Source organism: Biomphalaria glabrata, chromosome 5 (assembly GCF_947242115.1).
Source record: "Biomphalaria glabrata chromosome 5, xgBioGlab47.1, whole genome shotgun sequence".
In the NCBI taxonomy this organism is placed as follows: Eukaryota; Metazoa; Mollusca; class Gastropoda; family Planorbidae; genus Biomphalaria; species Biomphalaria glabrata.
In genome coordinates, this window is record NC_074715.1 from 31,709,600 (window position 1) to 31,724,364 (window position 14,765).

Here is a 14,765-nt window from a genome sequence, read left to right on the forward strand (position 1 = left end):
GCTAGTTAAAAAGTTACGATAATATCCACTTAGCAATAAATTGTGAGTCAAGTAGAAAAAATAGATTCAGAAATGGGTTTAACAACGACATTGTGTTGTTTGAAAATGAATATGCTGTCTTTAAGAAGAACTGTTGAAGAAATGGGACCTATGATTGAAGCGTGTATTAATTGTGTTGATGTAATGACCAGCAATTGACTATTTGTTAAATACGTCTAGACTCAACATAATCTAAAAGCAATTCCAGATCATCTTGCCAACAATTCTATTAGACCATCTTCATGGTCTAAATCTATTCATACGCTTATTTCCTTGTAGACACGCCCGGCATTACGAGGAGCAGATTGGGGGGGGGGGGACTCAATTCATTTACATGATCGATATAATAGAACTTGTGGCCGCAGTGTTCTTGCTGTCCTGAGAAATCTTTGACCACTTGTTTATTAAGTCTGACCTTTCTCTTGGAGACTGGGTATACTTCTATTCATTGATATATGCAATGGATCCTAGAAAAACATTTTTTAAATAATGGCATACTGTTTTCATAATACTAAATCATAGCAATGATTGCAAATAACTCAACTGACCAACTAAATTTCTCAGTGAAGAATAAATGTATTGGTAGAAATGATTTCATAATTTTTGCGAGAGATTTACGTCTACTACCGCTGGTCATGGCAATCAGCCTAAGAAAGAATGAGAATTTCTTAGCGGAGACTTGACTTATATACCACTTGTAAGACAAGCCATTTTGTTTTCAAGAATCGGATTCCAAACTCGAGCAACTTTCTTTTTATTTTTTGAAAATTGCTTTTGAAAAGTCAGGATGCAAAGCTTTTCACAGAACCAACCCCTTTTTTCCTTTTTCAATTAGTCCACAAAAGTGATCGGACTTAAGCACACTGAGCAAGCTCTAAGCAGGAACAATGCGCTAAATAAAAATAGTTCCAATTGACCAGTTTATTACTGTTTGTTTAGATCTAGTAAAAATTAGTTACATGATTAATTGTAAATAATTGATGCAATTTCACTCACAATATGCAAGGTTTTTAAAAAGGTATTTTTTTTATATTGAACTTTTAAAAATAAATTGTGTTCTTTGTGTCTATAAATGATGAAAAGATGATTTCATTATCTTGCAGTTTCTCATACTCCAATCAACATTACATCATTTTGTACAATGTGTTGCTTTAAAGGCTATATATGCACCAAACTCAATCCAAATGACAAAGAAGAGTCTAAAGTTCAATCACTAAGTACAGCTTTATATCCTATTACGTAGATGTCAATGTCTAGAAGCTGTACCAAAGATGACCTGAACAACTTTTCAGAAGCTCTCGTGCATCTCTTTAAAAAAAAGACAAAAAAAGAAAACGTGAAAACAAAATATCACGAACGCAACAAATCAAAACAAAAGTGCTTGGTAACTCATACCTGGCTGCTGATTCCAAGTTTTCAGATGGCACTATGACAGGTAAAGAACCCTCCCCCCCCCCCCCCCCCCCCCGTGTATCGATCCAAGAAGTAGTTGTTTGCTCTTATATCGCTGGAGGTGAGGATTTGTTACAAGCATATCCCAATGTCCCATGCGGTTGAAACTGTGACGCGACACTAATGTTGGCACAAAACGATGAGTGCAATGCCAGACTTCAGATGGTGCCGGATCATATTTCATTGAACTCTTTGCTTCTTGTGTTTGGCAATGTTCAATCGCCAAGACTATCAAGTGAAAGGTAGGACTTCAATGAATTGTATACAAGTCTCAGAAAAAAAAATTCAAGTTTCCAATATAGAATGTAGTAGATTGAACACCAACATATCTAAATCTAGTTCCAAAACAGTATAAATATTTGCATATTCAATAGAAACATGACTAAATCTAGTTCCACTACAGAAAGAATATTGTGTATTTCAAGTGTGCTCGATTCTTCGTGAGAGTTGATTGAATCTAGTTTATACATAATCTTGGACACTTGAACTCATTCCATTTCTTTCACTGCTTATCAAATACTTTCATACGGTAGATATCTTACTACTCTGTTATACATTATGTCACTCCACGTAATACATTATGCCACTCCACGTTATACATTATGTCACTCCACGTTATACATTATGTCACTCCACGTTATACATTATGTCACTCCACGTTATACATTATGTGACATCAATGATGGTTCTATCATTTCTTAAAGACTCAACGGTTTGGAAACATGGGTAACATTATTATTGTTGTTGCCAAGATAGTCTCAAATGTGCATTTCGATTTTACAACGTCGTGGAGTCATTTTGGATCGAGTAAATCCAGACCAAACCGAGTGTTAGATGAAACCCCGGACTTTTTTTTCTTCTACACATGTATCAACTCCATCTCCATGAAATAACATTGGCTTTTAACTTAAAGGTGACAGAAAATTAAGAGGGGTGTAGAAATCATTGGCAGAGATTTTAAAATGCACAAAGAAGTGTAGGCATACAGTTATCTATTTGATATCTAATAGTTGTGGGGGAAAAAAAAGAATAATAGAGTATAAAACAATGTAATTCTCAGATGGTGGGTCTATGGAATTAATCAGAAACAAACAACAGAAACTATTCAATTAACTTTCAGGGGTGGGGGTGGGGAAGAAATGACGCATTTATAATCATTAATTTTGACACCAACGAGTAGCCTACTCATAAATGGGACCTCAAATGATGTGTAGACCACACACTGTAGAGTTGGTGCTATAGTTACACTTTATGTAGAGATCTAGAATATGAAGCTAACTGTATACACCACACAATAGAGCGAGTTGCTCTATTCAAAGTAAATTCACTGTTTCCTCCCTCTGTTACTTCCTGCGTCATAAAGTTTGAGTGTCTCTGTGTGTGTGTGTGTGTTTGTGTGTGTGTGTGTGGGGGTGGGTTGGCAAATCTTTAGGGACAATCCAGTATGTGATGTGTGTGCTGTGTGCATGAGAAAAAAAAAGGGAGACATCAGAAAGAGAGAGAGAGAAGAGTGAAAGAGAGGGGGGGAGGGTTTTTGGAGATGGACAGACATGTGAGTAGTAAATAGAAAACTGAAGATGAGTAACGTGTGAACGTATTCAATGAAAGAGTGAGTGACTTTAGAAGCAGTACAAAAAGGTGTGTGGATGGGGGTGGGTTAAAACAACAAGGTACCGAGAGAGAGAAGATGGCTTCTATGTTTGGTCGATGATGATTATGAATGTAAATTCAAAGGCTCCCCCCCCCTCCACCCAGACATTTTGTTCCGTCCCTTTCCCTACATTGTGGTATATGTGTAAGACTGCCCTGATGTTCACAGGGAAAGCGTGTCCGGAGAAATAAAAGGTGGGGCGGTGTGTACACTTGGCAGGACGCACTATGCCCAATACACTGACTGACTGATCTAGTCTATGGATACTTAACATGAAGTTTGTCTTGATTGACTGACTGACTGATCTAGTCTATGGATACTTATCATAAAGTTTGTCTTGGTTGACTGACTGACTGGTCTAGTCTATGGATCTAGTCTATGGATACTTATCATAAAGTTTGTCTTGGTTGACTGACTGACTGATCTAGTCTATGGATACTTAACACAGTTTTTCCTTCACACGAATGTCGCCGAAGCCTAGAGGACAACATCTCCAGGTCACCATGAAATAGTGCCAGAATTTTCTACTGTTGAAATACGTGTGCAGAGTGAGTAGGCTACATGTACTTACTTGTTAGTGCGTATATGTTTTAGTAAATTACAAAATTAATTAATTACGTTTAATTTATTTATTAATTGGTAATTAATTTTTTTTTTGATTGATTCGTCTGTTGTCATCCACACTCAATAATTGTGCCAAGTTTCCACTTGATCCGAGAATGAGAAGTGACAGTAATAACGTGGACAAGCTTCCACCCAGAGTGCGTTGATACAGGCTTTGCAGAAATAAGGTTCTGATTAAAAACAACATTCGTCAGTAACAGTGAGGCTTCAATATTATATCTACACAATGCCTCAGCGTTAGTTCGGTGTTGGTTTATCGCGAACTCAAACTCTTCATGCCCAACACTAGTAGATTAGTGTCCACTATTTACCACGCTATTTTCACTTATTTAAAGAAGAGCAGTAACGCACGTCTTGACATTCATTTCATCTCCATCGTTACCAGTACTGCACAGCCAATTCAGTATCAGCAACATTTTTACTGCATCTTAATAGTAAGTGTCCATACAAAATGTTTACAATCAATTATCTTGGTTTTTACAAGATTTTTATTACCATTAAAACACACTAAATCGTTACCACTACGCGGTTCACCGGTCATTCCCCGCATACTCGCTGGTTTCTGCTCTCAGGGTTGTTTTTTTAAATATAATTTCGCCTATTTCTTAGATTATTCTTGAACATTATTCTTGAACATAAAGCTAAATTTGGCACCTACTGATAAACAGCTTGATACTAATAATGCCAGGTAATATAATTTTGGAATAGAAAGATGATACAGTTTTATATCTGGCACATGTAGGTTCATATTATGTCACACTATTACTGTTTTCAAATTATCATTGCTATATATTACTAAATTATTACTGTATAGTGGTTGAGATTGTCGAAATAGAATGTGTTTGGGAAGTATAGTGTAGCGCTTATAATATCATTTAGAGGCGTTTTAAAACTGCATCAATAATTCGCAGACTAGACTTACGGTATTCACGGGAAGGGAAGGAACGGGGGGGGGGGGATATACTAGAAGTTCAAATGGAAAGGTTCATGTCAAGTATTTGAATAGTTATTAAGGGAATGGGGAAAATGTATGTAAAGAATTAGGGGTTGGGGTTTATAACAACTTAATGTAAACAGTATCACCCCTAGTAATAAGAATCAGTGATGAGTGTAAAACGGATCCCCTAAGTGTGATTTTTTAAAAGAATCTCAGAATAACTTGCCGGTTAGAAAGACGTTAGTTAGTTACGCTAGATCAAAGCATGAGAACCACTCAGTAGGAATTCACCCTTCATTAAGCCATGCTCGTTCTCTCCAACACCACCGAGTGGTGTGCTAGAAGGTCAAATCATTAAGACTTCGGTGGTTCCATTGTACCGTCAACTCGAAATGAAGTTTTACGCCAAAAAGCGTCATCCGACCAGGATGTTCCCTATGAAATTATGGACCGGTACCGTAGCATGAAACGACTATTTCTTACATCAACTGTTGGAGAAAAAAACGAGACGAAATGGAATAGTAGAAAAACGCTTAAAGTCTTCAATAAAGGGAGTGGCGGTATTGATTCTGGAAATCGAATGAACTCAGAAAATGGTACACCCATGAGACAAAAGTCTAAAACTACCAATTGGGAGAGAGTCCAAGTAGAGAAGGTCATACATTGAAGCGATCCAATATGACCTTAGATGGAATGACGTAACCAAATTTTTTTTTTAAGAAATACAAGACAACACCTTAATGAATTTCTTCGCAGCAGTTCTTAATCTGGAAATACGAAATCCTAAATGACCTGATGGCTTAAGGATACTCGAGTAAAAATGCCTATTTTGTAAACAAAATACTTGCTCAGAAACAAATGATTGAAATTATTGATTTTTTGTTCGGTAAACGCACTTGTCTCTTTGAAAGATAGACCTGTGTATTTAAACAATATCATTATTATGTTTTCAGGATGTAACTCCAGAGTTTATAAAGACATAGTGTTCGACCATTAAGAATCCAACCATCTTGTAGTAGTAAACATGATTTCTCCAGCCTCGTAGACAGATCAAGTTTAGGTTGACGTAATAAAGAATAGCGTACCTTCAATTAAAAACATATCATCTAGATTGAACGAAACATTTGGAAAGGTTTTAGTTTGAAAGATAAAAGCGGTACAAGTTAATTTATAATTAAGTTTTTTTAATGCTTTTAATTGCACTTTCTTTCCTGCAATGTTTTAAACATCTTCCCGACTTTCTAGCACTGTTTCACGCACTTTGTTATATGCGTTGTGTGCGCGCGAGATAAGAACGTGACTTGTATCATTATGCAATCAGTATAAACATCAGAACCTGGGACCAAGGGAAACAACAGATATAATAGTTTTCAGGTAATAGGGCAAAACAAATCAGCGTCCCATCTGTCTGACACAGGCGTATATAATTTCTAAATATTAGTTACAAGGTCGACCACCTGTCATACAAATTCTTCAATAGTGGCCACAAAATTAAAGGTTACTTTGTGTTAAAGCAACAGACATGTTATAGAAAGAATGTTATATATATAAATTGTTAATGACCGCTTCATTCAACCTTGCAAGGTGTGACTCATACACATTTCAATGATTTACATTTACATAGTTATCCTTTGATTCAAGGTCAAGAAGACATGATACGTAAACAACTCCCTGATTTGACCAAAACTAGGTTACATTATTATTCATTTAACAAAATGTATTTCTGGTTGGATAACTGATTCTAATTAAACGTAAATAATGTCGCTTACTAAGCATCATCTAAGAGTGGTACGGGTAATGACATGGAAGAAATCCAAGTGTGTCGACATAAAGGACTAAATGAACACATGGATATAGGTCGAACAAGTTGATCTCCATTTTGGAGCACCATCAGTAAATGAATTACAACTCATGAAATATGTTGCCCAGACGAACCAAGGTCGGCTTTTCACTCAATAGAAATACAATTATTTTACTAAAGAAATAAGCAGAACAAATGTCTTAAGAAAGTAAATATACATGTAGAAATAAAATCATTGGTGAATCATGCCCTGTTGGCCAATACAAATCGATAAAAGAATGAAATAGTAGAAATAAGAACAAATCAAAACGAAAAGCCAAGATTGTAAGAATATCCAAGAGAACTAGGCGTTTAGTAGAACCAAGAGAACTAGACGTTTAGAAGAACCAAGAGAACTAGACGTTTAAAAGAACCAAGAGAACTAGACGTTTAGAAGAACCAAGAGAACTAGACGTTTAGAAGAACCAAGAGAACTAGACGTTTAAAAGAACCAAGAGAACTAGACGTTTAGTAGAACCAAGAGAACTAGGCGTTTAGAAGAACCAAGAGAACTAGGCGTTTAGAAGAACCAAGAGAACTAGACGTTTAGAAGAACCAAGAGAACTAGACGTTTAGAAGAACCAAGAGAACTAGACGTTTAGAAGAGTCAAGAGAACTAGACGTATGCAAGAACCAAGAGAACTAGACGTTTAAAAGAACCAAGAGAACTAGGCGTTTAGAAGAACCAAGAGAACTAGACGTTTAAAAGAACCAAGAGAACTAAACGTTTAGTAGAACCAAGAGAACTAGGCGTTTAGAAGAACCAAGAGAACTAGGCGTTTAGAAGAACCAAGAGAACTAGGCGTTTAGAAGAACCAAGAGAACTAGGCGTTTAGAAGAACCAAGAGAACTAGACGTTTAGTAGAGTCAAGAGAGCTAGACGTATGCAAGAACCAAGAGTACTAGGCGTTTAGAAGAACCAAGAGAACTAGACGTTTAGAAGAACCAAGATAACTAGACGTTTAAAAGAACCAAGAGAACTAGACATATGCAAGAACCAAGAGAACTAGACGTTTAGAAGAACCAATAGACGTATGCAAGAACCAAGAGAAGTAGGCGTTTAGAAGGACCAAGAAAACTAGACGTTTAGAAGAACTAAGACATTTAGAAGAACAAAGAAAACTAGACGTTTAGAAGAGTCAAGAGAACTAGACGTTTAGAAGAGTCAAAAGAACTAGGCGTTTAGAAGAACCAAGAGAACTAGACGTTTAGAAGAACCAATAGAACTAGACGTTTAGAAGAACCAAGAGAACTAGACGTTTAGAAGAACCAAGAGAACTAGACGTATGCAAGAACCAAGAGAACAAGACGTTTAGAAGAGTCAAGAGAACAGACGTTTAGAAGAACCAAGAGGACTAAACGTTTCGAAGATCCGGGCGTTAACAAATAATTAATGTTTGCAAAGGGAAAATAAACAAGATTACAAAGAGAGTTTGTGTTACAAAAATTAAGAGGCGGCCCCCGTCGAAGTCGGATCCCTGTCGGATCTGCATATTCGCAAATAATATTCAAGAGGTGATTTAATTTTGATGGTCAAAAGTAATAATGTTTCAAAGATTCATTTGCCGTAAATTTAAATTAAATAAAAAATAGTAGATTAGTTTTAGTATATTAAAACATTGCAATATTGATCAAAACGTTTGGAAATGAAAATCTACACTTTTTTTTTACACTTTAAGTTTAGAAATTGAAATTCTACATTTTAATCTAGTCTATTTTAGTCTTAACTAGATCTAGAAATTGTAGATCAAGACTCTAAAATAATTTTAATTAGAATATAAATCCAGATCTAGATATACTGTAATAAAAATCTAGATCTAGTTTAAAAAAATCTAGATTAGATCTAAATCAAGATATCATTCCTTTTTTAAACGCGAGTCACATAACGAGGCTTAATAAACATTACTATACCGAGTTCTTTTTTCATTTCATTTAAGGAATTCATTCCATATGACGTCAAAGGAAAAAAAATAACACTACGTCACACGGCCTAGCTAGACTAAAAATCGTCTTCATCATTACTAGCCATTTATCGAGTGTTCATAGACATTGGTGCACCGAGTGCGTTCTTTTAGCATTTCTTTTAAAGAATTCATTCCATATGACGTCAAAGGAAAAAAAAACACTACGTCACACGGCCTAGCTAGACTAAAAATCGTCTTCATCATTACGAGCCATTTATCGAGTGTTCATAGACATTGGTGCACCGAGTGCGTTCTTTTAGCATTTCATTTAAAGAATTCATTCCATATGACGTCAAAGGAAAAAAAAACACTACGTCACACGGCTTAGTTAGACTAAAATATGTTTGTTTGTAAAATGTTTTACATGTTTCGGATGTTCCTTCAGAGTTGAAGATAGTTTACTTCCTAGTCCAAACCTCCCGCAAGACGACGGGGGATGGGAGCGGGCAGGGTTTGAACCCTCGACCGTCGATAAATCCGAACGACAGTCCAGCGCACAAACCGCACGACCAGGCAACCAACAAAATATGTTTTCATCATTACGAGCAATTTTCGAGGGTTAATAGACATTGGTGCACCGAGTGCGTTCTTTTAGCATTACATTTAAAGAGTCATTCATATGACGTCAAAGAAAAAAAATTCCATTACCTCACAATAGGCTAGTACCGGTACCATAAAAAATGTCTTTATTTACACGAGATATTTAACGAGGGTTCATAGACATTGGTGCACTGAGTTCTAATAGAATTTATTTAAAGAGGATCAAAGCCGCATTGTTTTTGCGTTTTGTCTGTCAGTCGGTCTGTCCGTCATCTTGATCTAAAAAAACAACAACTAAAAGTTATTAAAAATTGATTAACCTTTATTTTACGTTTCAAAACATCGCAATAATTTTTAGGTATGAACACAATTGAAAAGTTTATATAATAGATTGTTCCGGATGTTTGTATAAATAGTAAAAGAAAAAGAGAATTTCAGATAAATGTAATACCGTTAATTAAATTTTTTGGATGGTCTCGTATAAAAATTAGATGTACTACAGCCATGTGGAGAGATTTTCATACCTTACTTTGGTGTTTGGATTCTGTTTTCCTTAAAAATCGGAACATAATATTAACGATAATTAGATTTTTTAATGTTTTAGGTAGAAAGTTAAATGTACTGTAAGAGAGTAGTGAGTTAAAATATTTTTCATAAAAATCCGTAAAAACATTATTTCGTAAATGAGAAGATTATTTGTTTATTAATTAGAAGAGAGAGTTCATACAATTATTTGGCGTTAGTAGATTTTTTTAAAAATTCGGAACTTTCTGGCGACGATTTTTAAAAAACAAAATCCGGAACATTCTTTATCGATTACAAAACCTCTATGTTATGTTTCAGCAAGAAAATTAAATGTCTAAAAAGTAATATTCGGTAATCAATTCTAGTAAATTACTTTTTTTTAAAGCCTTGAACAACCTATTGTCGATATTTTAAAAATTTTTTTAAAGATGAAAATACGGAACAATTTGATATTGATAACCAAATTATAGTGACGCATTGTCAAATAATATAAGTGTAATATTAGTAAATTATGCGATTTCAAAAAATCATTAGGCATAATTCATGTTTTATAAAACAATATCCGGAACATTTTTACACTTAATGAAATATAAGTCAGTATAGAGATTTTGATTTAGCATTAATATGCTATTTACATAAAAAACGGAACAACATATTATTGATAATGTGTTTTTGCAACGTTTAAGCATGGAAATTGAATGTAATATAAATTAGAAGAGCAAACAAACATTTGTTGGGGTTGATTAGTTTTGCACAAAAAAATCCGGAACAATCAATTTTTAGATAATTAAAACTATTGAGATGTTACGGGAGGAAAATTAAAGGGTAAATCAGATTTTCAATTGCTTTTACAGTTCTAGTTTTTTTTTATTTAATCGTGACGGACAGACCGACCAACAGACAAAACGCACAAAAATAATCTTCTTTTATTCGGATGGGGGCACTAAACAAAAAATAAATAAAATCAGATTTTTTTTTAAAGTTTAAGGAATTTGTTTAGCGCCTGGTTATGTTGCGACGTTACGCTACTGCACGAAAATCGCTGCATAAAAAGTCCATTTAAAAAAATGTGCGTAATATTTACATACAAAGTGCATTATTAGCCTTTATAAACAAACAGAAATGTTTTCTTTTTAATTTTAGCAGCTAGTTGACCAGAAAAAACATCTTTAACTATTATTTATATTTGTTGTAAACATTTCCTGTACATTTTAAAAATATATTTGACTTCTGTATTCTGAAAATACACAAAAATTATACATCTTTGTTAGCATATTGTAACATTGCCTCCCTTACATTTACGTAATTGTTTTAGAATTGGTGTATTTTTATGAAAAACTCGCTTGCATAATTAATTTTATAAATTAAACGGTTTGCTTTTAGAAAACCAAAAGTAGCCGTTGCACCTAAACTTTTGAAGCCGCATTTAATGATGAAATAATCTTTTTCATATCTCTTCTAGTTTTCGAGATCTGAGTGTGACAGACGGACAGACGGACATTTTGCACAAACCTAATAGCGGCTTTTTCCCCTTACGGGGGCCGCTAAAAATGAAAATTTAACCAGTAAAATAAAATTCGGAAGAAAATGTTCGCCATGCTATATTCGTATGTCTGGCTAAATTCTGTTGTCGCATCAATCACACAACACCAGATGGAGGTCAAGCTTGAAGTATTTCATTGGTTGTCTTGAGAATATACCAGATGGAGGTCAAGCTTGAAGTATTTCATTGGTTGTCTTGAGAATATACCAGATGGAGGTCAAGCTTGAAGTATTTCATTGGTTGTCTTGAGAATATACCAGATGAAGGTCAAGCTTGAAGTATTTCATTGGTTGTCTTGAGAATATACCAGATGGAGGTCAAGCTTGAAGTATTTCATTGGTTGTCTTGAGAATATACCAGATGGAGGTCAAGCTTGAAGTATTTTATTGGTTGTCTTGAGAATATACCAGATGGAGGTCAAGCTTGAAGTATTTCATTGGTTGTCTTGAGAATATACCAGATGGAGGTCAAGCTTGAAGTATTTTATTGGTTGTCTTGAGAATATACCAGATGGAGGTCAAGCTTAAAGTATTTTATAGGTTGTTATGTCTTGATCTTTTTCTTCTTCTTCTTCTAGCCAGCTTTATTGCAGCTGAGCTGTCAGCTCTTTTCCAGACTGTGCCAAGGAAAAATAGTGTGCTGTTTTCTTCAGTTGTTCAGCACTGCCGTAAAGGGTGTTGGTTATGTTGGGCTGGAGTGGTATTAGGGTCTGCCTAAGGTGGATTAGGAAGGGGCATTCAAAAAGGATATGGTTTACGGTTTCATAAGAGTGGACGCAGTATCTACAAAGGGGGAGTTGTGTGGGATTTATTTTATTGAGATGGTAATTTAACAGAGGTGTGTGTCCTGTCCTTAGTTGGAAGATTGTAGATTGCTCTTTGCGGGGGAGGAAGTTAATACTGTCCAGTTTGTTAGGCGTAGTCATTTCTTTGTACATGGCTCTGCCTGTGTTTCCTGTTGCCCATTGGTTGAGCCACTCCTCTTTGTGGTTGTTAATTAACATTGACCTTAGGGTGAGGTAGTTAACAGGTCTATCTGGTTGTTTCATAGATGATCCTACCTTTGAAAGCTTATCTGCCCTTTCATTTCCCATGACGCCAATGTGTCCAGGGATCCACTGTAATGTGATGTTGATGGATAATTTTGTCATCATCTGGTGTATTATCACTATTAGTGTTGTCAACTCTCTTGGGCTTTTTGAGGTTCTGCTGTTAAGTGCTTGAAGAGTGGATTGGGAGTCTGTAAAGACAACAATATCTGATGGTGGTTGTATCCCTTCATAAAATTCGTTTTCGACTGTCTGCAAAGCTATGATAATAGCCTTAATTTCTACTTGGAAGTTTGAGCTGTAGTCGCTACAGGGTACACTTATTTCAAAGTGTTTATTTTTTAGTAAGACCAGGAAGGCACCAAGACCAGCATTGATGGTGGCTTTGAAGGCTGATCCGTCAGTGTATATATATATATATATATATATATATATATATATATATATATATATGGATGGCTGTTTTTGGATAGCTATCAATTGTTTCGAGCGTGCCTACTTTGAGCTCCAGTGGATTTGATTCTTTTGTTAGAGTGTTATTTATTAAATGTGTTTTAATGGTTGTTTTTTTGTAGTTAAGTCCAATAGTTATGTTTGAGAATCTGGTAATTTTTCTCTGTTATTGGGTAGATGGTGTTTTAGGGCTAGTTCGTCAGTAAGTTGAATAAGAGTTCTTTGCTTTTTTCCTTGTTTTTCTTATTTCTCTGTGTTAGTAGTTTATTTGGATGGTCGTCCTCCAACCTTCTGTATCTCTCAATAGCTTCTAATGCTGCTCTGTTGCCCCTTAACTTAAGAGGTTCAATATTGGAGTCTATTTCACAGGCTGCTGTGGGAGTAGTTCTCATACCTCCACTGATTAGACGTAAGGCTTCGTTTTGGATTGTGTCTTAAGATGATTGATAGGTTTTGTTGGTGGCTACTTGTATGGAGAGACAGTTATCCATGACAGATCTGAAGTATCCAGTGTTTAACTGTCTTAAAGCTTTCTTTCTTTTTATGTCTTGATGCTATGCAATAACTTTTGCGGTCAGAAAGTTTAGTGCATTAGTCACACTGCTCGATATTTGACAGCCTATTCCATACGTCTCAACAGAAAAAGCCACAATCTCGATCTAGTAGGTTTACATCTGCTGGAAAAGCCCTTTCCGACATCAGACAGAAGCAATAACACGTTATTTAACATCATAGACTAATCGAATGTTGCAATAAAATATCAGTGTGTGTGTGTGAGAGAGAAAGACGGAGAAACAGACATGAAAAAAAAAGAAACCCTCTTTGATCGTGTGAGAAAAAATATATATGGAAAGGTCGCCCAAAAGAATAAGGAAGAAAAACACAAATTGGAGAACACAGCAAAACAAAACAAAAAAAAAAGGTGTTATGGGGAAAAAAAGGGGGGGGGGGAACACGATAGCTTTATCGATTACTTTATTTCAACTGCCGTCTCCTAGCCGAAAGTTTGTCCCATCGAAAGCTGGAAGGTTTGAAGAGGGTGAGGGGGGAGTACACGTTTTCAGAGGGCGACCACGACATAGATGTCAGTTAATTGAGATAAATAAACTGCTAACCACACAAGACGACGGCTAAGCGGCTTCTCTCGACTCAGTGGGCGACCATCACTTTCGCTTCTTATCCTAAGACCTGTGAGCAAAGGGTCAGTGTTGACCAACAGCCACACCTACCCATACCGATGACCACGGGGAGAAGAGATTTTGATGAGGGCTGGAGCGCTCCGTGCAATAAGATATTTCCCAGGGGAGACAATGAAGAACAAGAATGGTGTGCTCATTCAGGTCATAACAGAGAGAACAAAAGCAAAACTAGCCGCAATGGTGTGGCATTAGCTTTGACTTTGACTTCAGAATACTCCATAATTTAGCTGTATTATCAACTTTGTTTTTTAATCTAGAAATTCAAGCTCTCTTAAATATTTTAATACATCTCTTTTATTTGGACCTATTCTTAACAGTACTAAATATAAAAGACACATGTTGAAAGTGCTCTTGTTCAAAGTAGAAGACACAAATATGGCGTAAATCTTAAAATAATAATTTTATGGGTAATGGCTTGAGGAAAGGGGAGAGTATCTGGGAAGACAGGAGAGACTGATATTAATTATATCTCACTTTTTCTATTATCTACTTTACCAGATTAACATGTTTTTAGACTGATTGGAAAGCTTTAATAAGATAACTCGCATGAATTAGTTATATATGAATATAGATCTAGATATTGAATTTCCACATGTGAAACAAAATTTAACAAGGTTACAAAAGACAGTTTGTGTGGAAACACAAACTCAAAATCGGCCCCCGAAGTGGTCCACCCAGGCAGATTTCAATATTTTCAGAAAGAACATCCAAATGAAATTATATCAAAGACAAATGAGAGATAAGAATGGAGAAAGAAGATTAACAGATCTTGTGTAGTGCCCCAACGGTCCCGCAGATCAAAGGATAGGTGAAAGTGAATGTAAAGTTAGATGTGAACATGGCCTAACTAGTTCCCCTTTTAGACCTTGTGGTCTATAGGGCAGATGATGTAAAGTTCATCTTTTTTTTGTGGCCTACGGTTAACGTGGGTGTCATGTAGCCAGCACAAC

General features: G+C 35.7%; 2 protein-coding genes across 3 annotated transcripts in view; one reads left to right on the forward strand and one right to left on the reverse strand.

Annotated features, from left to right (window-relative positions):
* LOC106065376 (trafficking protein particle complex subunit 13-like) overlaps window positions 1–14,765 on the reverse strand; it is a 90,253-nt gene that overhangs the window by 40,155 nt on the left and 35,333 nt on the right. The gene's annotated exons all lie outside the window — the stretch shown is intronic.
* LOC106065362 (uncharacterized) overlaps window positions 1–14,765 on the forward strand; it is a 54,176-nt gene that overhangs the window by 9,594 nt on the left and 29,817 nt on the right. Inside the window, exon 1 of one of the 2 annotated variants that reach the window (XM_013224149.2) lies at window positions 3,373–3,690. The exons of the other annotated variant lie outside the window; for it this stretch is intronic. The gene's annotated coding sequence lies outside the window, so the exon portion shown is untranslated. Of the gene's footprint in view, window positions 1–3,372; window positions 3,691–14,765 lie in introns of those variants that run through there. 2 annotated transcript variants of the gene reach the window in all.